This window comes from Patagioenas fasciata, chromosome 3 (genome assembly GCF_037038585.1).
Source record: "Patagioenas fasciata isolate bPatFas1 chromosome 3, bPatFas1.hap1, whole genome shotgun sequence".
Classification (NCBI taxonomy): Eukaryota; Metazoa; Chordata; class Aves; order Columbiformes; family Columbidae; genus Patagioenas; species Patagioenas fasciata.
The window spans coordinates 4,386,941-4,414,082 of record NC_092522.1 but is presented as its reverse complement, the minus strand read 5'-3'; the positions used below and the strand labels follow the sequence as shown (position 1 = coordinate 4,414,082).

The 27,142-nt window shown below is 39.5% G+C and overlaps 1 long non-coding RNA gene across 1 annotated transcript; it reads left to right on the top strand.

Moving 5' to 3' along the window:
• Nucleotides 1–4,845: 4,845 nt before the first annotated feature.
• Nucleotides 4,846–20,701, top strand: LOC139827686 (uncharacterized). The gene is made up of 3 exons (XR_011738604.1): nucleotides 4,846–4,989; nucleotides 11,217–11,294; nucleotides 20,556–20,701. It is a non-coding gene; the product is annotated as an uncharacterized lncRNA (long non-coding RNA).
• Nucleotides 20,702–27,142: the final 6,441 nt, after the last annotated feature.

Sequence of the window (27,142 nt, the reverse complement as noted above, 5' to 3'; positions counted from 1 at the left end):
TCTGTTTTGAGCTGTTATTAATTGTCACTGTGCAATCGAAAGGTCAAACCTGATGTTCTTGCTCCAGCAAAGCCCTCTCAAAGCCAATGGAGTTTTGCCTGAGAAAATACTGGACAGAAGCACGCACAAATGTCAGCATTGGGATTGGAGTTGAACTGTATTCAGGCACTAGTGAAGGGAGTTCCAGAGTCAGCTCAAAATGCAGAAAGAATGCTGTTTTTAAAGGGAACGTTTGCATAAGAAATACGGAGTGATATCCTCAATTTACAAACTCTGAGGGAGGAGAAGTGAGTGGCTGTAATTCAAAGCTCAGTTCCCTTCGTCCCAGAGGTGCCAGTTATCTAAGTGTTGTTAAATAAGTCTAATGTCAGTCTAAATGCTGCTCCAACAAGTGCCAGCTGGCTGTCCACATCCTGACCCTGTTCGCAGCTCCAGAGCAGGTGGTGTAAGGCCGATTTTCAATTCAGACCTGTTCCCGATGCCTTTGCATCCATTCTTCCTGAATGCACACGAAGCAGCAAGAGTATTTACAATGTCATGAACAATATATGGTGCAACGACCAGGAAGGTGCTGGAAGAAGCAGGATTTTATTTGTTTAGCAGCTGCTTGTCTCTTTTCATCCCGAACATCCCGTCCAACACCAAAACATGTGCCTGCTGCTGTCTGATCTCCCCTCCTGTGATACTTTTTCTGTCATGTTCACAAGAAGTCTATTTGATATGTGACGGCTGAAGCGCTGGCTGAAATATTTCTTATTTTTGTCTCAAGTTCCTAATTTGACCTTTGCAGATCTAATCTAAGTAACCAATCACGGGGCAGAAAAAGTAATGACTAATTTTTGTAAACAACTTACACAATGTTGTGTGCTAAATTAAATAATGAGATGTTAACGACAAACTTCTCATAAGTTATTTTGAGAGGGAAATGGCAAAGAAGTTCACAAGTCCTTTCAAATAAATCTGAGAATATCTCAGACTACTCACAAACAAAAGAAAAGAGATGGAGATTTTCCAAGACATTTATTTTACTGCTCAACTCTATTCCTGTCCGTAAGGTTGGGAAAATGAACAGTCATTTCTTGCTTTCACAATTTTGATTTCTAAGCAGGCTGGGTTACAGATTATTGAGTAGACTGTGGATATTCATGCACTGAGTGGTGTCTCCTGGAAGTAGGATCAAATGTTTGCAAGTCTCATATCATTTTGATATCTATGAATGAGACTGTCATGCTGATGGTTCATGTTGGAATTTCATCTGCTTCAGTTATGTTGGAAGGCATGATGGGTGGAGGTGAAGGCATATGGAGGGTTCTTGACTCTTTAAATAATAGTAATGATATTATAGAGTAATAACATATAGTGTTATATTTTATAGTGTTATTATAACATGTAATAATATAATATTTTATTATATAGTAATAATACTAAAGGCTTGAAAGACTAATACCAGACACCAGCTATCCTTGCAGTAAAGCACGACATAGTCTCTGTATAGAGACAATTTCCATACGCCAACTATTTAAATGGCAAGATAAAGTCAAGTAAATAAATAACACTCCATTACATCAAAAGATTAAAGCAGTTTATGCTCTTCACTTTATTGAGAAACGTCTTGTTCACAGTGAACAATTTTTGAATGGTCAAAAGATTGTAATTATGGAGTTTACTCTGACAGAAGATAGTGTAACGAGAACCAGCAAATGGAAGAAGGAAGATCCATTCAAAGCTGGAGTAAGGTTGCATTTTTAACAATGAGGTTATTTAACAAGTCTGGAAAAATTTATCCAGGAACATAGTGAATCTCCATCACTGGAAGTCTTTAAATCAAGAATGGATGTCTTTCTGATGACTGTGCTTGTTGCTGTAGCAGGAGTTATAGGCTTTGAAATTCCATGGCTTGGTCATGTGGGAAGCCAGAGCAGATGATTGCATTTGGTCCCCAGTGGCCTTCCAGTCCCCACAAAGCATTCAGTGGGATTGCTGCTTGCAGCATGTGTGGAAGACGAAAAGTAACATTTCTCATATCTGGACAATGGACCTTACAGATGAAGTTTTCTTTACCGAGCAGTGCACTTATTTTTCAGGGAATAGGAAAACTGCTAAAGAACTTTTTGGTTATTTTAAATTTAATTATAGCAGTCTTTCCGCTCCTCCCACCTGTACTCCCCTACAGACTCAGTGTAGATGTAAGCAATGCATAGAAGTGCTGTACTGGTCCTCATAGAGAAACACTGGCACTCAGCAACTGTGTTTGCATTGGGCATCCTTTAAATGACATTAATAAAAAGTTGACTGAATTTCTCTGAGTTCTCTGAAATGAATTTTGAAAGAAAACAGCTTTTAGCAATTTGAAAAAAACAATTTTCATTTGCAAATGGCATCTATTGACTGAGGCTGGCCAAAATATTTGTGAATAACCATAGAAACATGACGAACGGGATCTACAGTTACTTCCAAACTTCATTGCCAAAATCAGTACATTCATATAACACTCTTAATCTGATATACCAGATAATGGCAAATGTTATGTACACAAAAGAGGAGAAGCAAGCAGAGGCATTCCTTAGTGGTGTTCTTCTGCAAATAGACCAACATTATGCACACACTTTGAGCAGACCATAGCCAATTAATTAAACCACAGAATATCTGCAAATATTTACTGGATGGCTGTGGTTTGAAAAAAAGCTATAAGAGTACATAAAATAGGTTTACTTTACATTCCAACAGACTACTTGGTGACAGTAAATGATAGCCAAAAGAAAAAGAGAGGAAAGAATTAAAATAAAAACAAGTAGATTGTTTCAAAAATCTTACCAAACGTGTGATCCACTGAAACTATCAGCCTGTAAACTGCTTGTAAATCTGCCTAGACTGGGCTTGTGACATTATATTTCATATGACAGCAGAAACCTTTCTGATGCTACCGTCGTGGCACTGTGTCAGCTGAGCAGAGGCAGCAGGAATGGCATAAGAGTCAGCTGGACAACCTGAGAACAGGGCAGTTTAGCAATACAACATTTTCTTTCCAAACAGAGGGAGAAGTATACTGATGTAATTGCATTTATAGCCTGTGAACTCTGAAATCCGAGAGAGAGTACACCTGAGGACAACACTGTGGCTTTACGTAGTCCCGCTACGGAATTTTTGAAGAAGAACATCAAGAACTCTTACTCAGCTGCTTTAATGGAGTGTGTTAGAGCTCTGCTGTCCTGTTCAGTCAAAGATAACAAAGATGGAAAAAAATATTAGGCCCTGTATGTGTGCAGAAATAGATATGGAAGTTCTTTGGTTAATTCTGGAGAAATCCAGCATGGTTTTATGCAAATGAATTGCTTAGAACTCAGTGAAGGCCTGAAAAATTAAACTAAGGGAGGTGAAAACTGGCTTTTGAACATCGAACTAAAAAGAACTTCTTACTTGCTTTGTAAATCATAACAATTCGGTTTCTCCAAGCTACTCAAACAAATTGAGCTTTGTCTTCCAGGCCAATGGAAATACATTATACAGTGCTGTTGCAAAGTAAAATGCCTTCAGCAACTTTATGGAAAGGGGAAAGGTTCTCAGGTTTTCTGTTCTCAATCCAGTTTAATTTCAAGTATCATGCCCCATTTCACTTTCGAGTGCCCTAAGAGAAAATGCAATTTAGACTAGAGCTGCATTCACAAGTTAATGGCACTGACTGTAATCCTTCAAAATGATGGATACTGGAATTTTCCTCCTTTACAGGAGGAATCACATTTCTCAAAGTCACATAAGGAAAAGGAACAAACATGCAGAAACAGCCACTGGCCCTCAAATCTTTGAAGCTACCTTTGGGTTTCCAAAGTTGAAGTAATTGTCCTGCCAGAAATCATTGTGACCTAAAGTTAGAAATACTGCACCTATACCCTTTGATACTGTGTTGACCTTGTTAGAGGTAAAAATTCTATGTATTATAGAAAAAATGGGAATTGCAAGGGAAGCAGAGAGACCATCAAGCAGGGCAGGGTTTGTCTCTTGAGGTAAAGGAAAATCTTAGACACAAAACTTGGCTTCTCTTGTCTGTCTCTTGTGTTCTGCATGTTGTGGGATACCAGCAAATGTTTGAACACAAGTATTTATTGGTTTTGACTGGAATTGCAGTATTGTATCTGCTTTTGCTTCATTTCATGTGGGTTTTTTTTTACTGCTATTGCTTTACTACATATTCACATATGTGCTATGCACATGAAGATGTCCTTGCTGAAAGGCGATATTCTCTAAACGTTGTTCATTAAGAACCTTGAGGATAAGAAATTGATGGTTTGCTTGAAACAGGTGGGTGGAAAGGTGATACAGAGCCATTCTGATTTCTTCCAGTAGTACAAACACTAACAGCAAGAAAGGAAGGTAATTTCACTTAGGCTAACAGAACTACAGACCTGAACTCTGCATCTCTGTAAAACTATACACAACCTCTGTTGGAGCGAGATGGGGAAGGTAATTTTGTCACTTCGAGACTGTCAGGTGGGCACAGTCCCCACACCTCAAGCTCAGCACCATCAAACACAGGAAAGGTCAGAAACCTCTAAAAACATGGAAAGCAACAGCTGGTAGAAGAGCAGCATGTCTCTCCTGGCTAATAAAAGCAGGTGGAAACAGCTGCATGTGCTGCTGATAGAACTACTTAATGTCTCCTTTAAAGGTGCACATCAAACTTGTGGATAAATACAAGGGTTTAGCCACTCAGAAAATCACCACTCAACCTGGAGGGACTAAGAATTGTCACATCTTTGCAACACATATAACTCAGTGTTGACAGGATAGATGTTGTACTCAGAACTAGCTGCTGGAGTCTTCACCAGGTTATTTCTCTTCCAGGTAACAGCTGCCCGTTCAGTGTTCATGGAAGCAGCATGTGCAGAGTTGGGTTTGTGTCACTTTACAGCATCTTGTGGCCACAGCCAGAGCTAAAACTGCCGTGATCACGTCACTGGACTGCTCTGCAGCTTCCTCTGAGTGGAGTACAAGGTATTACTAATTATGATATAGTAAGGGCAACATCCCAAAGAATGTGGACAAGAATATTAACTGGAATAGTATTAGTAACAACTTCTGTCCCTTTAGTGCTGGCGTATTTAGTCTGAGGCACATCCCATTATACTAAGGGATTGCAGTGTTGGGTGGAGGTCTGGTCTTGGCCACGTATTTCCCTTATATGTGACTGCTGTGATGTGGAGGGGACAGGAGGGGTGAAATAATCAGGTGATTTTCCTGGGCAGTAGCAGGCATTTGGACTTGCAAATATTTGTTCTCTGTTCTTCTCAGGTGCCCCCCGCCAGAAATCTCCCCTTACCGATAGCTTTTTTCCCTTTAAACAGGCAAGGAATAACACCAGGAAAAAACATAAGAAAAGGAAGGCTATTTATTTGGTGTTTTGGGGAACATTTGTGTGCAAAGACTTTTAACATTTGTTTTTGTGAAGAGATATTTACCTTAAAAAGCAGACAATTGCCAAACAAGATGGACTAGGTTACTGGATTGTATCAAGAGTGTTGGTGATGCATTGACATTTGGTGTCATGACTTCATTAATCAAAAAGATTTTGGAGGAAATTCTTCCTGGTTCATTCATCCACACATAATTTACAGTGGGAGCAGTGGGTCTAAACCTCTTTGGCAGACTGAAACGGAGGAGCATGATGAACAGCTCGCCTGGCTCCTGAGTGACCAGACACCCACTGCTTACCAGGAGCCTCATTTTATTTTATTTTATGTTTTTTTTTTCAGGCATGCAGTTAGTCTGTTGTGCCTGGAGGGAGCTCACAGTAGATATTTGTGAATGATAAAATAAAAAGGGGCTGAGGGCCCAGGGACTCAACAGAGGATTTTAGGTGAAAGAAAGCACAGTTGTTAACCTTCCCTTGCCTGATATGTGGTTTGTCAATTAGGCAGCAGCAGCCGAGTTGGTTGTATATTGACCTACAAGCATTAAACAACTGGCTGGGAGCCATATCCTGTGAAGACTGTACTGTCCTTTTGATTTGAAAAGCAGCACCACAGTTGTGGTTCCACTTAAGGTTTTTGAAACACAGGCTTTTAAAAAAAAAGGAGAAAGAAAAGTACACCAGGTGCACTTCAACTATTTATTTGGAAAAAATAAAAATTACGTTGCACAGAAGTATCCATAGTTTTCCAAATATTATTAACATGCATAGCCCTGCCTGGCTTGACCGTGCAGTATGGTCCTAGACAGAATGACAAAGCTGGAAAAATGAAGTAAAGGAAATATGAGATGATTTATTTTTTTATGCATAGCAAGCTAAACCTTGATCCAGTGCATCTGTGGAGCAAAAGAATATTTATTCAGTTCCACCATGAAAAAACATGCAGAAATGCATGAGGTGAGTGTGAATTGTCTCAGCTGAACACATGTATTCTCCAGACGTAATTAAACACCGGCCCAATTTTCAATGTGGTCTACCTAATTGAATGTCAGAAATTCCACATTTGGAGGTTCAGTTTGACCTTTAGTTACATAAAAGAAGCATTTAGAAGTCTCCGGTGAGTGTCATTGTCTGAATGCAGATGCCTTGGTTGAAAACTCTGCTCGTTTACAATGACGTGTTCCAGGAGGAGAAATCCCTGATCCTGCAAACGGTTTGTGGGCTTCAGCTTGCGACCACTGCCACCAGCTTGCTGGAGTCCACTCATTCAAGGGAATGGTACACTGGTCAAGATAACCACACGTAGAATCAGTTGCAGGGTTCAGGTCTAAATGAGCATGAGATTTTTCTCCCATTTAAATACACTATACATTTGAGAATAAACTTGAATTTCAAGGTAGAGATTCAAAAATGAAAGAGAAAAGGCTCAGATAACTGTCATTCTCAAATGTCAGAGGATTTGTAGAGATAAAAACAAGTCAACTACAGTGAGAGTTTCAGTAAGTGGCAGAGCTTGTTAAAGCTGGTGTGACCAGGTGAAAAATGGGACTTTGATATACACACAGAGTCATTTTTAAACCAGCCAGCCTGGAGGAGATAAACAGAACTGAAACCTGGCAAGATCACCTGTAGCTCACACCATCCGCCTGGGAAAGAAGCAGGGGATGTGGGCAGGTATCCTGCCCAGAGCTATTGGAGAAGTCGGTAATCCCTAGTGAAGTGTCCTGAAGGAACACTTGTGGAACAAGTGAGTCTTAAAGCATCTGAAGCTCTTTGCTCAATGAAGCTTTATCGATGCCCCAAGACCTGGAGAGTCTTCTGCAGCTCCTGCCATCTCAAGCTTGACTCTTATCAGGGTTAAAGCGAAGTGAAGCAGATAATCTGCGCTCTGCCAACACTGCTCCAGTAGATTCCCTTTCTCTAGTTTGAAAAATAGTCTTATTACACCACCAGGAAATTAACTCATAAAGGGAAATGGTTTTCTGACTAGTTTTTAAATGCTCTGAGCTGCTTACAAGATTTAGGTATGATGTGAGAATCTCCAGACTTAACTTTGGTTTGTAATGTTGCTTGGATCTGTACATGCAGGTCCCTGTTTACTATGATTTTATGCTGAAACATGCCAACTGGTGTTCTTGTTCCCATACTGATTTGTTTGGTCAATTACATTAATGTAAAAAAAATGTAGCTTTATGGTTAAAAATGTCATCAGTAAAAGGCATTGCTCACTGAAGTGTGTTCCTCACTTGCCAACTACTACTTGGCAGGAGTGAACAGGCAAGGTCATTAGTTTGGTACTTTCTGGAGAAGGTTACAATGTATTTCATACATCTGCAAAACCCAGGGGTATGCCAGACTACCAGCACACTCATTCTGTTTGCTGAGCAACAGGGGATATTAAAAATCTGTAGATAATTTCTCTACTTTAAACAAATGTTCTTACTGTGGATGGCGTGGAATTCACACAGGGCAGATGTCCATGAAAAAACAAAACTAGACAAAAACTGGACTGCCAGTCAGCACTGAGTGTACTTCGCTAACTTGAATTACTTCCACCGTGCTTGGTAGTGCAACTCTATATATGAAAGACAGTTTGAATTGGCTGGTCTAAGTGTATAAAGTACTCAAACAAACAAGGAATTCCCCAGGAGAATTATGTTTGTCTTTAGAAGTAATTCTTTATCTTATTGTATCTGTTTAAAAAACCCAAAGGTTTCACAGAGAAAGAAATTGATGTTCCTTCCAGGCATAAAAAATATCGCATAATACACAATATGTGGATTGGATAATTCTAGTGATTTGGTCATATAATCTATGGAATATACAGGGGATCAATCTACAATCTTGCTATTTCTAGTGGTTCTTAAATCACAAGTTGTTCCTTGCAATATTATGAGCAAGGCTTCGAAAGTAAAGACAGCTATAAAATAAAATATTTTTAAACAATGGTAACTTAAAATTTATGTTTCCAGGTTTTTCTCTGTAATTTGGTGAATTATAAAAGAAAGGGAGCACTGAAATTGTCAAGATTCCAGGAGCTGGGGCTTTCTTTTTTTTTTTTTTTTTTTTAATTCCTTTTTAAATAGAAAAAGCCCAGCCTGTATCAGAATAAGTAGCAAAACTCGTGAGTATGGCAATCCTCTTGTCACACTGAATTTCTTGCACTTTTTTTTTGTCGTACAGATGATGGCCCTGGTGAGAGGGTGAGACTGTGTACAAATGTTTGTGGTTTAGAGCCCAGTTTTCCACAGAGAAGTCCAGAATACACAATACGTCACCTGTTTGTGCTCCAGCTCCATGAGGCAACTAAGACAGAATTATACAGCCATTCCAGATCATCTCTCCCATGGGGCTTTAAAACTGAGTTTTGGTCTCTGCAACACACAAAAATGTTTCCCCATATGAATTGAAATATTACTTCTCAGCTGCACAGCGTGCTACAGGCTTTATCCACTGGTGTTACACTTTTATACTGCTTTAACCATTCCCAAACTGAGGTGGGGAGCATGAGTTGGCCAGTGTACTATTAGTCTGCATTTGGCTAAGGAAGTATTTGCATTTCTTGCTATTACTGCTAAGGAGATTATTCACTGTGAAGAAAATTTATGATGTCTTGCAAGGTTGTAATATACCTAACAAGAGACAGAGGGGATTTTGCCAAGTGGGGTTCCTCTACCTCTAATCTGGTCAACTTTTATGACTGAATTTGGGAGCAGCAGAAATCAGACCCAGTGTGGATAATTTCATTTGTTATTATGTGACTTTAGAGCCCAAGTGAATACCTGGGCATGGCAAAAGACGGATTGCTATTGTCTTCAGTAGCGTTGGAGGATATCCAGTAAATAGTACCAACAAAATCTTTAATTAGGACTGATGCTGGTACGTAGCTCTTCTTCTGTGCCTTTCTCCTTGAACTTACTTCCAATCTGGAAGGGAAAACTTACCCTGTGAGGATTAAATGTTTAATGATGATACACAGATTTTCTGTGCTGACGATCAGCAGGAGAATTGGCCGGTGTCAGACATCCCAATGGGCATGTTTATTCTACCCCATGGGCATCTATTGGCATCTGTTACACTAAAAATGTAACAATAATCAGTGGAACTACATAATTTGTAAGTGTGTGAAAACCGTAATGAAAAACTGAGCAGCTTCTTCATTCCTGTGTGCACAGAGCATGGCTATTTCTAATTCTTTAGTTGTAAAAGGTCTTTGTCCAGGTGGCCTTCAGCTCTCAAGTGATACTTGCATGAGACAAGCTGTGGTTGTATTTTCAGACACACTGTGGTCATATTTTCAGTAAGGAATTAGGGCAAGAATAAGACCATTCTTCTCCCCTCTCCAGTCAGAAATGTTGGATGGGGTCTTTTCATGTTTGCTCATTTTGGTGTGGACAATGGATAGTGTCAATCATGCTGCGGTGCCCGTAGAGCAGAAAGACCAGACAAGAAGGGGAACTGATGTGCATGCTTAGACTCAGGGAAACATATACAGTGCAAATAAATGGAGAAGGCAGGTTATTCAGAGCCACTGAGTGTTCCCTTTGTACATCAGATGGGATTTTTGGCTTTTGAAGGCATGTAAGTGGGCAAAATAGAGCAAAGGAGAGATTTTTTCACTAGTCAGCTCCAAGCTCACCTTTGCACTTAAAGTTGTTTTTTAGACAAATGTACACCGGTCCTATACAACTGCATGTTGAATTTCAAGGGATGGAAATGTTGTGTGAGAGTCAGAGTCCACAATTACTTTCCTGGTGGGCTTTTTTCCCCATTCTCTTGAAGAGGAAAATGGAATTTAGAGTGGGGAAAAGAGCTGGCAGAACATATATTGGCATTACCTGACAAAAATATGCATTTAACAGCCAGCAAAGTGAATGCTAAATAAATACGGACCTCTTACCAAGTGCTGCTGGCTAAATTTATTTTGGTATTGCCTTATTTTGTTTTTTTCTGCCCTCAGTGTTTTTGCTTAATTATAAGCTTCAAGAATATCTAATTTTGTTGAAAGGATGTGTGGTTTTCTGGGTGATGAGACTGAAGCAGCCAGGCGTGCTACAGAGCTGAAGTGTCCTAAAGTAAAGGTTTTAAAACATTCCCTGTCCATCTAAGGAAGCACCTTGCGATGTTGGGACTTATATGTAACTTTACCACTGAGAACAGCTTTAGAGTCCTTTCTACTATACCTTTATGTTTTCAGTGATATAACTCCATAGGTCAGTGAGGTGGATTCAGTTACACCAGGATAAATGCCTTTATTCCAATTTTGTTTTGTTGATACACCTTTACTGATTTTAAAACCTAAATGCAGAATGCTGTTATAAAAACTAGTGACCCTCAGATTGGTGCGAAAGTAATTGCGGTTTTGGACCGTGAACTTGAAATCATTATAACTAGGCTAAAACACATCTTTATTAATCAAAGTAGGAACCATTACAATCAACACATTTTTTTCCAATGAGAAATAAGCTTGTTTATTCCTGTAGCATAAAAATTCGTGCTTTGGGATTCAACAAACTCTTGGAAAGCATTTTCTGCATACTGTTAGCATTTTCTTTTCTCTCCTGCTACTGTCAAGAATAACGCAATTTCTTTGCACACTGGAGATGAAGCTGAAATATACATTAAATTTGGAGTAACTATGGCAAGAATGTATGAGAACCAAAGCCTTAGGGATTCAGATTTGGAAGGAAAAAGTGATGACACTAGTCACAGCCTTGGCATTTCAGACTCAGAGCTGTGGTCTTTCAGGGTCATGTCTGCTCAAATGATCTTCAACGAGCATCTCAACAACAGTGATATTTGTATTTTCCAGGTTGATTCTACCTTTCATGGCCCGTTTCTCTCTACCTGTACATTCAGGAAAAGACAGCCCTGCATCTCTTCAGATTTGGTAAGTTTTCTTTGGAATGGAAAAACCAAAAGCCTTAAGCTGAGAGCTCAAACCTAGTGTGAATCTATACCAAACCAAATAAATTCTCTGAGAGAAGTGTCCATCTGTATCCTGATGTATCTGAAGAATGGCAAAAGCGTGGAATATCTTAAATACAGCAATCCAGTGAGTCTGTTGTACCTAGCTAGGTTTGTATATGATGGACCAGCTTGGTGCTTTTCGATTCCCACAGATCTGCTTACAGTTAAGTCTGGTGTTAAAATTTAAAAAAATATGCAGATACTGATCTATTGACATACAGTATAGTGTTTATTCTGTGTGTTTTGTCAACATAACCCCCCCAAAAAAACAGTAGGCCTGGAAATAGATGCTTTTTTCGTCTCAGCAGCAGCTGGGTGGTCTGACTCCTTGAACATTTGATACCTGTTATTGAAGACCACTGAATAAAGGTGTGTGTCCACAAAAATGAAGTTCTGGAGCTTGAACTTCCTTTCATGAAAGTACACTTGTTTATACAATTTTTAGTTTTCCTACATAGCTAATAGTTGTTCTTATATGTAATATTTAATGGTTTGAGCTGCTGGAAGTCCACTGAAACCTGGTCTTCCCGTTCAAAGTTTCCGGGCTAAAGCAAAGCTGGTACGTTGTTGTTATTCGTGTTATGTTAACACTAAAGCAAGTCATTGTCACTTTTATAGCTGAACAGTGGGCTTTACGTGGTTACAAAGGCTGCACATGGAGCTGGTCAAAGAAACAGGAAAATACTTCTGGGAAGCACTTCAAAATTCCAGATGTGGAGTTGTGGTGCTTTTCTCAGGGTCTGAAGTAGAACTGTTCTCTTCATATTCCCTCCCTGCCCCTCCCATCACCTCCCCAAACTAGGTACCTAATAGAATTTCGATATTGAACTGGTTTATAGTTTTAAAATCTTCAGTAATTGTGCAAATTGGGATGTGTCGGTATGTTTTTATCAAATGCATATATTTGTACTGCAAAATCCTGCTGATTTTATATTTACGTACGTAGATACATACATATAATGTGTTTGCATGGATATCATTGCACACAGCCACTTTTGGGACCTTATTTGTTATTCTAGCAATGGGTATAACAGATCAACTTCTGAGAGCCAAGGATTAAAATATAATCATAGTAATAATCAGAGCTTAGTAGCACTATGCTCTGCAGCATTAACACGTAGTGGAAGAAGTGATATGGATGTGTACAGGCTGTATGTTATACAGAAACATAATCTTGCCCAAGCTGAATCACGTAAAGGGTTGGAAGTGATCTAAAGTCAGAATGAATAGTGGTACGCTTTCTAAAAGAAGTCTAGCTGAATATTGTCTTGCATCAGTTGTCACAACAATAGGTGGCACCCTTATGCCAATAAATAGCATTTTGTTTAACTTGACTTTCTTGGACTTATCTACTGGAATTCCTTCAACTAAAATTATTAGAATTAAAAGCAAAAGCAAGTCACCAGAGCACAATATTCATTTGGGAAATAGAGGACATGCCTGGAAAACAAATATTTAAACTCCATTCTGGCTGCTAAGTATAACACATGACTTATAATTTGAGAATTTTGAGAATGAGCATGAACTGAGTGATGCACACACACTGTGTACATTTATGCTTTATAATGGAGGATTTTGACTCCTTTGGGGTTACTTCAGAGTGCAAGAGACACAAGGTGGAAGGAGAATAGGAAGAGACAGAAAAGAGAACATTAAAAATGCCTAAATGCATTGCAGAATGATGAAAGGACACTGCGTATTAGGGAATGTGAAAGCACATCTGCTTTCATTGTGTCCTGATTTTGCTGATATAATTGGGTATAAGAAATTTTGCTGAGCGTAAACTTTATGCATTTTTAAATGTTTTTGAAAATAGAGTTTAAAGATCTGATGTAATTCTGAGAACGTAAATTGTTTTAGGCCTGCAGATGACCCATAAAATTTGCAGGGCCTTGACCATTTATAAGCTGGAATTGGATCAGAAAAAGCTTCAGGATTCATTGAACTTTGGTAGTTTTGGCAATGTCTCTGTTGTGCTTTTGCTGACATTTTGTTTCATCCATACAAAAGTAGCATCTTCTGGTGGTAACGCAAAACTGGAAAGGAAAAAGAATTTTCAAAGCACTGATGGAGCTAATTAAGTTCCATTTTAATTTGTGAGACTTAACACAGCTGTTCTCTTAGCTAAAATTTTGCTGAAGTAGCAATTATGTTGAAGGGAAAAAAATTTCCAGTGTTTCATGAAAATGTTATTTATTTTGACCTCTTTTTGTTTCCTTTTCATCATTTCATGCTGATTTTTGCCAAGTTTTTTTGCAAAGCAGTGTAATACCTGGATGAATTGTGTTCATTGGGATGAATGCTGTCTCCAGGCTTTGGTGTCAAAACAGAATTGTTGGTTTCTGCTCAGCATTTGCACCTCAGCAGCAACGGATCTGGTTTAAAACAGTTGCTTACAGAGTCAGTAGGACCAAGGGACCATTCCAAGTGACTGAAGTCCATCACATTGCACTTAAATGATACTAAGTGAATTTACCAAACACTTTCATACACTCATCTTGGACTCACAAATATCCTGTTGCCACTCTTAAGTGTTTCTAACTCATGGGTAGAAAATAACACTTATAAGACTGTCATAGTTTGCAACTTCCTGTGAAAATAGAAGTCCTAAGCCTGACTGTACATTATGTTATGTTTTAAAAAGTCTCTTTTTTTAATCTGAAAATTCTGTTTGCCATAGCATAAAAGCAGCCTAAGGAGCTGTGCCGCTCTCCAACTTTTACTATGTGTTTGTGCTCATTCTGCAGGAAAGATGCATATTTCTGCATAGAAATACTTGTAATATGGTTTGGGGCTTTTGGTATTATGCTTTTTAAATAGTCTTTTCAGTATCAGTGAAAGAGAAGGTAAAATTCCTAGATGGACACATGTATCTTGATGGGGTTGATGGGCAGTTAAAGGCTTCCCAATCCAGAACTCTTCCAGTGAGACTATCATTTAGTAGAAGTATGTTCTGCTTTTTTATGGGTAAATAATTGAAATAGAAAAACTCAATTGTCTTGTCACCTTTCATGAAGTAACTTATGATTATTTTCTGAGAGCATAGAATGTTACTCATCCACAGTTTCGGAAACAAAAAGGAAGAAAAAGTCGTCTGTATTTTGAGTGAACTGGGATTGTATAGAAGACCTCTTGCCTGCTGCATTTTGCTTTCACATCTAGAGTTCTATTTATCAGGCTATGATTATTTCCCCTGCTATTTTGTGATTAAAAATCATTCATGTCTGACATAAGATGTCAGACTCCTGAAGAGCAGCAGTAAAAACTAAGCACTGACTTTGCCCCACAAGGTACCATCTGTCTTTAGATAACATTTTTCTAGAAGAAACTGTCTCTTCATATGACAAAAAAATGCACCAATGATGCACTTGTTCTTAATTTCCTATGCTTTCTTAGTGGTAGAAGTATTGCCAAAACGGTGGTGACAAAGTCATCAACATGCGGAATACTTAGTTTTTGGTCTTGGTGAATCACTTACTGTGTGGTCCAGGAACTTGTCCTATTTCCACTGGAAAAATGAACTTCAGGGACCAGATGCCAATGGGACAGCGGTGAAATAATGAAGTATAGGTTTAAGTTTAGACTTCTGTGGTCCTCAGTGAGTGGACAGTGGACTCTGACCTTAGTTTATGTGATATATACAATATAGTAAATTTGTATGCTATCGTTGTATCTATATAAATGTATCCCAGGGGATGATTCCCTGAGGTCCAAGCTGAACATTATAAGATGACCTGTGTGCACATCACTCTGGGTTAAGTGTATGTAGAGCCGACTCGCCATGTACACATCAGACAGTGATTTGTCTTGAGTTTTATGTTGTCTGCCTGTGGTCCAAGACATTGCAATTATTTGTTGGTATTTTTACAGCTCAAAAATATCTGAAATACGATATGTAGGGGCTGTGCTGTAGCCCACCAGAGTGAGGTTTCTTCAAGCATGAACTTGTCACAAGTCCTCATGCTTGTGGTGTTGTCCAAGGATAGAAATCTTGCTGGAAGAAGGGAGCTCTGCATGGGGAGGATGGAGACAAAGATGGTGCAGTCTCATTCACTGTGTTTCTCGAGAACATTCCGTGAATGAACCGTAGCCCGATTTAAACCTGGATTTTGTTTCAGAAGGAAATAGTCAGCTGACCCCAAGCCTGGAAGGAAGATGCTTTTTATATAATTTGTGTGATTGGGGAAGAGGACTTGAGGCTGAAAATTGTTGATTTTAAAGCATGTATGCACCCAGCCAATGCTGTAGATAAGCTCTGTGAACCAATGGAGTGCTTGTATTGCAAGAGACAGGAGAAAGGGAGAAATGTCTTCCTGTTACAAGTGGTAACAAAGGAAATATTGTTTAACTTAAGCAAGCTATTGTTGAACTTTGCTCTTGATGGGACAGAATTTAAGATGTCTAGAACATTCTGCACTCTGGCGTTGATGCTGGCATTGTCCTTTGTAATTTTCCTAGTTTTCCTTCAAGACACATTATTTGGATTTTGCACAATGCAGTCATTTTTTGTGATTTTTTTTCTTTTTTTAATTTCTGAACATAGAATAGGTATTTTCACATTAACTTTTACTGGCCACTATGAGAAGATTGTTCTAACTTACAGAGTCCAAAGTTTAGAAGTAAAACATATTTACAGAAGTAAATGTCATGGTGTATCAAGCACTTGAAGAAACCTTCTTTATAAGAAAGAAAGAAAGGACCTATTTAAAGCCCACTTGTACATATACAATATATGAAGTAATCTGGCTCACTATCATCTGGTCAAATTTTATATTAAAAAATCCAACAGATTGTGCAGTTTGCAGGAAGTTGCAAAACTAAATGAAGCACATTAAAAATACATTTGTGGTCTAATTCCATTTTCCAAATCCACGTATGAAACACGAATAGAATAGTCCAGGTGTCAAAACCATCAATGTTCTTAGAACTCCACATCTTTGTTTCCATGAGCTACGCTGTTCTCAGAGGACACAGAGGTGGGTGTGGGTAGTAGGACACTGACCATGAAGTCTTGTGAGAACCCAGGAAATTCAGAGCAATATAAAGATCAGAGGTAACACCCACATTTGCAAGTTTCATTACAGGTTCCTCAAGGTTTAAAGTTTCTCACTTAAGGGGGCGCTCAGATTTATATTCCAACTGAGACTTCACGGATGGAAATACTTTTCTAGAAATAGGTCTTAACCTGATTCAGCTTTCTATTTTCCGTTTGTGGGCTGTGCCCCTTTGCCCGTTGAGACAATAAGTTCTTTGGGGCGCAGTCTCCGCCTGTGGGTACGCAAAGATCCTCGTGTGAGGGACTCTGAGTACATGGGAACATTTTTTTCCTCTCTCAGTGAGCGTTTCTCTCTGGTAGGAGAATAGAGACTTAGGTCAACTGAGAGTGTCCTGGTTTTTAGGCTGGGACAACCTGCTCAGGTCTGGAAGCATTGCAGTGATACAAATAAATAGTTGCAGGATATGCCTAATTACCTGGAGAAGTAGATGTGGGAATGAGATATGTTTAGCCTTTTGTAAGAGTGTATGGCTTCTGACATGATTAGGCAGACAAACTCTTGACTTTCCCTTATTTTCTTTCCAGCAGTAGAGCAGAGATGCTCGGTGCTTTGTTGAGGCCACAGAACACATCACCTCTTAGTGTCTTCCCTTTCTGTTACCTCCACATTTACCAGCAAATGGTTAAATAAAGCACAATAACCTCACTAATCTTCAGACAATCCAAGTGCCTTCATGCATCCCCACGACCTGTGGGGAGACAACAGTAGGGTTGACCACTAAAATGTGCTATTTTATTGGACATGGGCAAACAAATAAGGTTTTGGTAAAAGTGGTTAGCAAAGACCAAACTGGCATGCTGCTCACTCATTTTTCTGCAACTTTTGTGTGTACTGGGGAGCTTTGGGCTTAGCTGGAAACCTTGGATATCATTAATGAGCCTCTGTGCTCTAATTGTGAGCCGTTGGTGTAAGGTTGAAAGGTGAAAGAAAGAAAGAAATCTCAGACCTGCACACCATGCTGCAGAATACATGTATTAATCCTGCATGGTTCTCTGGATCTGACACTAACGCTGACAGCCAGATGTGCAACTCGGATCGGAGCAACAATGAAAATAGACTGTGGTTTACAACTGCTTGCAACAATAAACAGAACATATCAAAGGATCCCCCAAAATACACTTTCTCTGTAAAAACCTCCATGGTTTTGTTATTCTGGTCTTAACTTTAAAGCATTTTTGTCATTTTTGTAGAAGAATTAAATAGTTGCAGATTCCTACCGGGGACAATTGTCAGGGACCGGACTGGGCTTACTGGTCAGCCACATCCATCCCAAAGAGACTGTGTGCATAGTCAGCAAAAACTTCCTTAAGGATGATGTTACTCGCCAAAGTCAACTTTCTTAAATTTGCGAAGCATTTTTATAGGGGCATTACTTACATAAGGCTCTTCCTGCTTACAAAATGTCATTTTCTGTAGCTTCAGTTGGACTGTGCAAGATTCAGTCCTTTACTTAACTGGCAGTGAGTTCATCTACCTGGTTAACAGGATGAAACAAGAGTGTCCATCTCATCCGAGCAGACGTTCATCTCTTTTTACAGGTAGACCCAAATATCACAACAAAATGCCATAAGAAGCCTTCGGAACATATTTCAATATATTAGCATTTAAAATGGGTGAGCTGTACATTGGAAGTGTTACTCTCTAGAAAAAATAATTCAGCTTTGCAAGCTGATCTGGAAGAACTAACCTGTGAATGAGAAAGTAACAAAGGCAGCTTTAATATGACAACAAGAAAAACCTCTGTTTCAGCTTCCCTTATTCCCAAGTCTATTTTAAATCTTTAGCATTCTTCTAGCATCCAGATTCCTCTAAAGTTGAAAGATGCCTTGTTCTCCACGACTCGTATCACCTTACTAGGAAAGCCATGGAGGAGGGCTCATAATGTCTCCAATTATACAGCTATATCTTTACTTAATGTTGACATTAAATTCTTTGCTAAAGTTCTGACCATAAAGTCAAGGAAACCTGTTTCCTAAATTGTTTCGGCTGATCGAGCAAAATTTGGAATTCTCTCCATGTCCTGAAACTTCAGAAAGTTAATAGTTTGTGTTATCCTGACTCAGTCAAGCTCTTGTCACTTTCCTGGAATCTTTGTGGGCTGAAATAGTTGGGTATTTTTACCTTTGCAGACATCTGCACTCTGCCATCGAGTTGAATGTGAGAACATTTTAGTTGTATTTTATTACTTCAGAATACCTCTCTGTAAGTCACTCTTAAGTGGAAAAGAACAGATAAAGTAATTGTTCTTGGGTTAATTTCTTCTACTCCCTCTCTTTGCCCGCCCCCCCTTCCCCTTTAACCTTGGTGTGTTACTTCTGCAAGGTTCTGGATTTTCCTGAATCATCTAGAAATAATCATCAGGCAAAAAATATATAGGTGATAATCTCAGCCACATGTATAGGTCTTCAGATTTTGAATGATCACGCACAATGTCATTTCCTTGCTTCTCAGAGGTCATGATTAAGAAGGTCAGTTGTTAAGGAAGGTTATCAGAAATGGAATACCTGTGAAGAGATCTGTGAGTTTGCAGAGAAGCTCAGTGATGCACCTTGCAGCAGCCTTGGTCTCAGGTGGATGTTACCCCATTATATCAATTGGAACCTGCTCCTCTCTAACACTGGAGGTGAAGCTCTCTAAGGAGGTGAAATGCAGGGAAAAATGGTAAAAGCGATCAGAACACATCTGTCAAAGTTGGTGGCTGTGAAATCCTGGCTGCGGACAATCATGACCTCTTGATTTTTAATATGAGATTAAAATGTTCAGAAAGTAGAGACAAGGACTGAGTGCCCTCCTCTCCAGGCCTTACAGATGCTTTTACTCGCTGTCCTGAAGACTCAGTGAGCTTGACAGCCTTTGTTGCACAGTGATGACAGGAAGGAGGAGAGATAGTCCTGGCTTCAGTTTGGGAATACAAGCTTAAACATGGGACTGAAGAAGACCTAGAGCCTGTGCTGACTTTCTGCGCATATGCTGTTCTTGCTGTTACCTGTGAGAAGGGCAGGTGGTATTTGCTGTTAACTCTTCATCATCCTTCTGCATATTTATCATTCCTGCTGTAGGAAAGCCAGTAGCAGTCCCGCTGTGGCTGTCTGTTCCCAGTATTCCTGGTAGACGACAGACTTGTTCACGAGTGGAAATGGGGTGGAAACTGGAGCGCTGTCCTGACTCGCTGGATAGTCTTTACATGCTGCAACGAGACAAGTTCTTGTGGTCATGGGATTAAAATATTACAAGCTTTGTTTTGAAACAATGACACAAGGAATGTTTGCAATGACTCCTTGTGCAGTGGTTTGTGATTTAGCTCACGTCTGGAAACCACAGTTTCTAGATTGCAGGACAGCTCATAGCTTGGGAATTTCCAAAATGACTATTAACTGGAATGTCAGTTTATATAACTGTGTGTGTGTGAGTTCAAGTTTTGTCCCCTTACAGGTGGCAGTGGTGCTGGGCAGAGGAAGGGAGAACAGGAGAAAACCTCTTACTGTTCATTTTGTGTGGGAGCAGCAGAAATTCAAACTTCAGCTCTCACCCACCATGTCTGGAATTAATCTGTCTGGCAAACCAAGTACAATCATGGCAAGAAATTATATTTGCTACACTGAAGCCTTTCCTATGGGGCTAATCTATCTTCTTATGAGGTCAATGGAAAGGCTGCCGTAGGCTTCAGTGGGAGTCAGAACAGCTCTAAGTGGGGTCTGTAGGTTCTTCAAGTCTTAAATGGATGCAAGGGCCTCTGTACCATTCTGAAGTTCGTTCTGAACTAGACACTGCAAAATGGATGGGGTCAGAAAACACGTAGGAGGGTGTTTGAGACCCTTTACTAAGAATGAGACATACCATCTCTGTTGTGTCTTGGTCATATTTTTTATTCAGTAATTACCTAAGGTAAAACGTTTAGGTACTCCTTTCAGAATACTGTGAGCTAAAGACGTAACAGTCGGCCTCCAGTCCTGCAGAGGACCTGCACTGCACATGTACATTAAATACCTCGCATAATGAAGGAGGCACCTTTTCAGACACACACTCTCTGATGAACTGGTTTGCACAGTGGTTGTTAGAAATTTCAGGTTAAAATATCTGCTTTTTCTTTTTCCTTCTTTACCTTCACTGTATATGAAACTAAGGTGCAAATTCAGCCCTGCGAACACCAGCCTGCACAGTGGTGCACAGTTCTTCTGTTTCCTTATCGAATATCTGCTGAAACAAAACCACGCAACTTCAGTTCTGCAGAGCACAAGAGCTTCTTGATGTGGGGCCACATAAGGTCAAAGGCTGGGTACGAGGCACTGTTGTTTACTGAAGACACCATGAGCTGCAAGAAAATGGTTTTGCTCCCCAAAACCCTCGTCCAAGCTCAGAGCACGTCTGAGCCAACTGGACGCTAATGAGTGAGACGAAACATGAGGAAGGAATGAGAGGCAAGAGACTGTTCAGAATGTCCTTTCTTTCGTTGTTTTGCTTGGGTCAGTACATTTCCAAAATGAAGATGAAAGATTCTTCACGCACTGCAACAGGGGAGCCAAGAACTGATGCAGCACTGCGGTACACTTGGATCGGTGGAACATAATGAACTTGTGAAGGAGAAGCTTTCAGAGGACCAAACACAATCCTCTGGTGAGGACCCAGTTTTGGGCAAACACACACCAAGATAAGAATTGCTAATCTGAACTTTTCCAAAATTGTCTCCCCAGGATCTCAAAGTAGCAACACTGGCCTAAGCATTAAGAAATGGAAAAGCATGATATTACCACTGAATTATTTTTATTTGCCCTCTCATCTCTTTCACTTGAAGATGGCTAATTATGTCTTGTTTTAACCCTTTTGGAACTGAATTCTCTTGGACTCCCACATAAGAGGAACACCTAGCCTTTTTCTTCAGCCACCAATGAGTCTTTGAGTTTTTCCTCAACTACAGATCTATGCTTTTAAACTGATTGCAGCTTAGTGTCTTTGACTGGCAGAGCCAAGTCTTTTCAACAAGAGCCACAAATATTGAAGGATTCCTAACATAGTGGCAAGAAATGTTCACATTACAGACATGTTTACTTGAAAAGTGGTGCAAATGTAGTGAAAACGGATGCTGAAAGCTAATGAACCCTGCTGTAGAAAATTAAAAGCTGCGTTTGTAGCTGAGACCTTCGTGCCGAGAAATGTGGTGACATGCTTTCCTCTTAACCATGAGTTAACAGACTTTACAGCAACCTGCTTCTGAACCTGACATAGATGTTTTCCAGAGATAAATTGCTGCTCAGACTCTGTAAATCTGAAGATTATTGGACAAGGAGGGACAGCAATCCTGTTTTCTGAGTAGATCTTGGATTATTTTGTAAAATGCAGAGTTGTGCTAATACCTTAAATGTAACAAAACAAAATGAATGAAAGGATTTTAAGATGGATTATTATCTCAACAAGTGAGTGATGCATTTTAATGCACCATAAACATGTAACTCTCACCTCTTCTGCATTACAAAGTAACATATTGTTTTGTTTTCAGTTTACCTCCCACCTTCTAACTGTTGTTCTGGTTTCCATTACTGCAACTTGCAGTGCAACAACAGAATCGTTGAATCATATGCAAAGGGTCCAGCAAATCTTATTTGTCCTACCAAAATTCCTTCCATGTGTTGAAGCTTTCTTTTTTTTTTTACTTCTGCTAATTTTTGTCATGTGCTTAATTTTAGTCATTTTCCCCCCCACATTGGAGGCCAGCATCCTTCCCTCACCACCGACAGGTTTCGAGGCCTTACAAGAAGTAACCAAAGCTTGTTGGACTTACCACATCCTTAGATGAATGCGATCACTGTGCGGAACCATCAGGAACTACCGTGCGCTTCGTATGCTCAACAGCACCTTTTGTGCGTATATATTTGGGGGCAACTTTCCAATCATTTAACGCCTCTTTCTTTTGGGAAAGGATAATTTGGGTCATTGGTCTCTAAAGAACTTTTTCCAAAAATAGTTTTGATTTGCTCAAGGAAAGTGGATGGGAATTCTATTAGAAGCAAATGCATAGCAGAGACATCTAGTACTGCCCTTTAACTGCCGGAGACTTTGCTCTTGTGTGTTTTATTCACCTCATAAAAAAAGCTTAGAACCTTGTAAAAAATATATATCACAGAAAAGATGTGAGACTTAGCACAAATATATACCACACACGTAGAGCGGTCTTTTCTTCATGCATATACTTTCTTTCTTCCAATATACTTTCTTCTTTTTTTTTTTTATGTTATTTTTGCCAGCTTCCTATTGTTTCCTCATATGTGAATTTGCTTTGGCTTGGGCCATGCTACCTCCATTATTGTCACAAGGCTATTTCTCTCTCTACAAATTTATAGCTGCCCAATAAAGAAAAGAGAGTGAGGATACACTTTGTTACCACAGCCAAAGTATGTAAATGTTTATAAGAACTGATGCTTACATTAATCTTAAGTAAACTGTAAAAACATGTAAAACTTTAAATGCTTAATACTTTCTGGGAACTACATTTTGGTAAAGGACTAGAACTGTTGCTAGCCAAAATGTTAAGGATTAGAGAACTAGAGATCCAGTGCTGTCCCTTACAGGTTTTGAATATAGAAGGTTTTTCAAACAGTATATGCAAAACTACTTTGCAATATTTGCGTCGTATTCATAGCCATACTCCAGAGGGATCTTTGTGTGTATTTAGAGAGGTGGAGGTCTCACTGTGCTTCCTTATGGCCAGTCATGCACCAGTAAAACTGCTCTCCCAGTTGCCTGTGCAGTTGCTGTTCATTCACATTCTCACTGGAGAAGCCAAAAATGTGAAGCATGGTCTAAATTATCTGTCTTTTGCAAGGCAGAAGTTTGCTTTTCAGCACAGTCTTTAATTGCCCAGAAGAAGTTAGGCAGAGTATTTGCACCAGCATGCTACTTATTAGCAACATGGTTTTCATTTGAAAACTTTTTAAAAAAAATATATCTGAGATTGGTCTCATTTTTTAAGATGCTGGACTTCCTTTTCTTTGTCTTAGGATCTTTCAGGTTTCCTGTAGAAGCGGCATTTATCTGTGACCCTCCTTTATTCATTTTATTGTCCTCTTTCTCATAGGTGATGAATTTGTAGCGCTGTCTTTTAGTGCAGACAAAAACTTCCAATGCTCAGAGAAGCCCATGAAAGTTGTTTTGACTTACTGGGTATTACTGGGCACTGAAAATCAAACCTGTAACGCTTTCTGGGCCCAGTAGCTGCAACTACAGAAAACAATAGTTTGTCCAACAAGCACACATTACCATTCCTGTGAATTACTGCAAATTGCGAATCCTCTGTAAATTGATTTTTATTTTTAATCTTTTTGCTTGTTTGTTCTGAAAAGGAAGTTTTTTAGGAGAAAAGACTTCAAATGAAAGTGGTTACTTTTTCTTGTTCAGTGTTGCTGCAATGTTCTGTGTGTGTAAGGGAACCAGTATTTGGCCTATCCAGTAAGATGTTCTTTATACAGCTTAGGTCTGAAGAAATACACGGTTTTGTGAATCAAGGTTTCAACAGTTTCTGTTTCATATCAAGGCCTTTGGAATTCCGCTTCTACATGTAGAAATGGGTACATTAAAAATAATAGAATAAGCTCATTTCTTCCTTCTCTCTCAGCTGTGCGAACATGACTGTATTTCACTAAAATACAGACTAATCCCAGTGAGTTTTCAAAATAAGTTGTTAAACTCTGATTTTTCAAAAGTGGTGTGTATTTTATTTACTTCTGAAGTCGTTATTTCAATAGAAACCTCATGAGCATCTTGAACATATTGGTGATGATGTCAGGAGATCTGTATAAAAAGAAAAAATAGGAGTTAAATAAGCTTTAATGATGCACTGGTGCAGTAAAGTGAGCTCAGGCTGTAATGTGGATATTGAATAGTTGCATGAACAGCATAAACCAGTAGGTGTGAAGTGCTGCTTCCCGTGGCCGCTGCTCTGTAAATCCTGCTGGGCAGGAACCTGCTTCCACAGGATTGGTCCTCGCAGGGCTGTGCTGGGGACTGTCCTGGTTGTGCTCTCAACAGTTATTTTTCATTTGTCCCGGCAATGACATTTCCATCTCGTGACAACATCTGAAATTTCGTTTTATTCTGCCTTGGCATGAAGATAAGTCCACCCAAACCAATGGCTCTTTCACAAGAAATAACGACTTCTGTTTCAAATTGGAAAATGGAAGTTTTTGACCAAACTTTCTCTTTCTACTGAAAGTGACTAGAACGCTCTCCTGCGTGTTAGGAACACTACTGTCAAAATCTCCTTCTATTGAACATTTTAACACAAGAAAACACTTAATGAAGAAAAGCTCTGTCAGAAATATTCTGACCATCTTCTAGAAATGTTTCACAAACCTTTTTTTACTATCTCATTTGGATTTGCACTTTCTTCTGACAGACATTTGTGTCTGAAATGTGCTGTTATTCCTTTGGAAAGTTCGTGTTCCTGTATTGAGACAGGCATTTAAGGAGTGAAACGATGCTCTCTGAATGTCTTTAGTGCCTTTTCTCACCTCCTTCAATCTATACCTTTCCTCATTGCTACAAAGGAAGTCCCCCCCGGTGAAATCTGTCCATCTCCATCCATCACAGCTTTCCATGAGATCTGTGCTTCTGTGTCTAATTCAACTGAAATCAGCTGGTAGGTTCAGAAGTTCCTGGTGGGGGGAAGAACGCACCCGTGCCCACAGACACAACATGATCACATCGGCCTCATTTCCTTCGGAAACCAGCTAAAAACCACAGAAGTGTAAATTACTGCACGTGGTGAAAAGCCTCGGTGGAAGAGACAGAGACATCAGGGAGGCTGAGTCCAGGTCCAGCGCAGTAAAACTCCAGCCTTGGGGTTATGACAAAGGTTAAGAGGACTCCTGTGAACCAGCCCAAACTTTTTCTGGCCTTATCGGTGATGTATGCTCATCTCAATGCAGTTTTTGCAAAGAGTTAATGAGAATTGCCCTTGCTAACTGCCGAAACACTGTTAACACTTCAACAACATACTGACCATTCCTTACATATTTTCTCAGTGTTCCTGTCTGTCTTAAACAGAACCAAGGAAAAGTTGTTTATACTGAAGCTGAACTTCAAAATCTTTGTTACTTAAGTAGGTTTGATATTGGTTTACAGTCAAACAAACAAAAAAAAAGAGACTTCACAGATGTCCACTAATATTTCCTTTTCACTCTCCTCAGGCTGTAGTTGTGTCTCTTTTACAGCCTGTTTCTCTTTGGTGGTCTCAAACCCAGAAGACTCTTCCAGAGCTCTGCTGCTCATGCCAGATGCCTGCAGTGAAATTCAAGGGTGGTAGGAATGGGCTCCAGCCATTATACAACCACAAAAATCTCTTGATGATTCAGAATTTTCATCTGAACAATAAAAAGCAGAGTACAGATAACAGAGAAAAGAAGAAAAAAAGAAGTGTGTCTCTCCTTTACATTTCATAGCCTACATCTGTTGTAGTTAAAGATTTCATTAGCGCAGCTGTTGTCTTGCCCTGTCTGCTTTATACTTAGTTCTTCCTATGAAATCGTATTACACTAAATCTGGGCTGACTGTATTGGATGCCCTGTTCTGAAGATACGTGGGTGACTAGGGAGTGATTCTATCACTTTATAGATCAGGCTATTGTATAGAGCTTTATAGGATATCTAGCAAAAAAAGGAGTGGTGGTGGGAGGAAGATACTTGAGTCAGCAGCTGTGGGGGAAAAAAAGAAATACAATATTGAAACATTTCTGTTTATATGCCTCACAATAAAATTGAGACCAAAGGCCAAACTAGCAGCTGCTCATTCTCATTGAGGCAGAGATATTTCTTGGGGGGATCCTGAGCTGCATTTTCCTGCTGTGACAACCACACTAAGCCACTGATTTCAACCAAGGAGACATCTGACCTTGTGACTTTTCACGAGTGATGGTAAGGCCCCAGAAATACAAGAATTGCTCCTCTAGAGCAGGAATCCTCCCCTGAGTGCTTCTGATGTGCACAACTTTATTGCTAATGCCTGTGATACTAATTCTGTAATTTTTAAGTCATAATAGATATGTGAGATTTAGCTTGAATCAGGTCCATAGCTACTGTGAGTCAGCAGTTCACCTCATCAAAGGTGTAGGTTTGCTGCACAAAGTAGTAGACTAAAGGTAGGCAGCTCCAAGGTTTCTCTCCTTCCAGCTTTTTGTGTGCGCATCTATTGACGTGAAGAAATTCTTCATGGTGAGAAAGGGAAATCAGAGCACAGGAAGACTGTGGAAGCTGTAAGCCAGTAACTGCCTGATGCTGGACAATTCTTTTGACAGGTAGTCTTAGTGAACGAGGCAGGTCTGAGGATATGAATAATCAGCTTTTTCTAAGTTAAGAGAATAACTGTTTTTTCTACTCCTCTATCAACCGTGTCCCTTTCCTCAATATTCCTGTTTCAGGTGTGGCGTTCTGGTTGCATTTTATAAGTAGGAATAGCTCAGTATGCGTCTCAGTGTCAGTTTTGAGCAAGATGTTGTACAAGTCATTGTTATGACTGTTCACAGTTGGTAACAAATATTTAGCCATATAGAGAAGCTGGTAACAGAGCATTATATACCTATGGAATTAGCTGCTATCTGACCATGAATTTTGACACGAAATTTAGATCAAATACAACTTAATTGCCTACATCCTTTCTCTGGTTCTAACCTCGGTTCCCCTGTTCCAATTTAACTGGTTGGTTGTGCTTCTTTGAAAACCCAAGC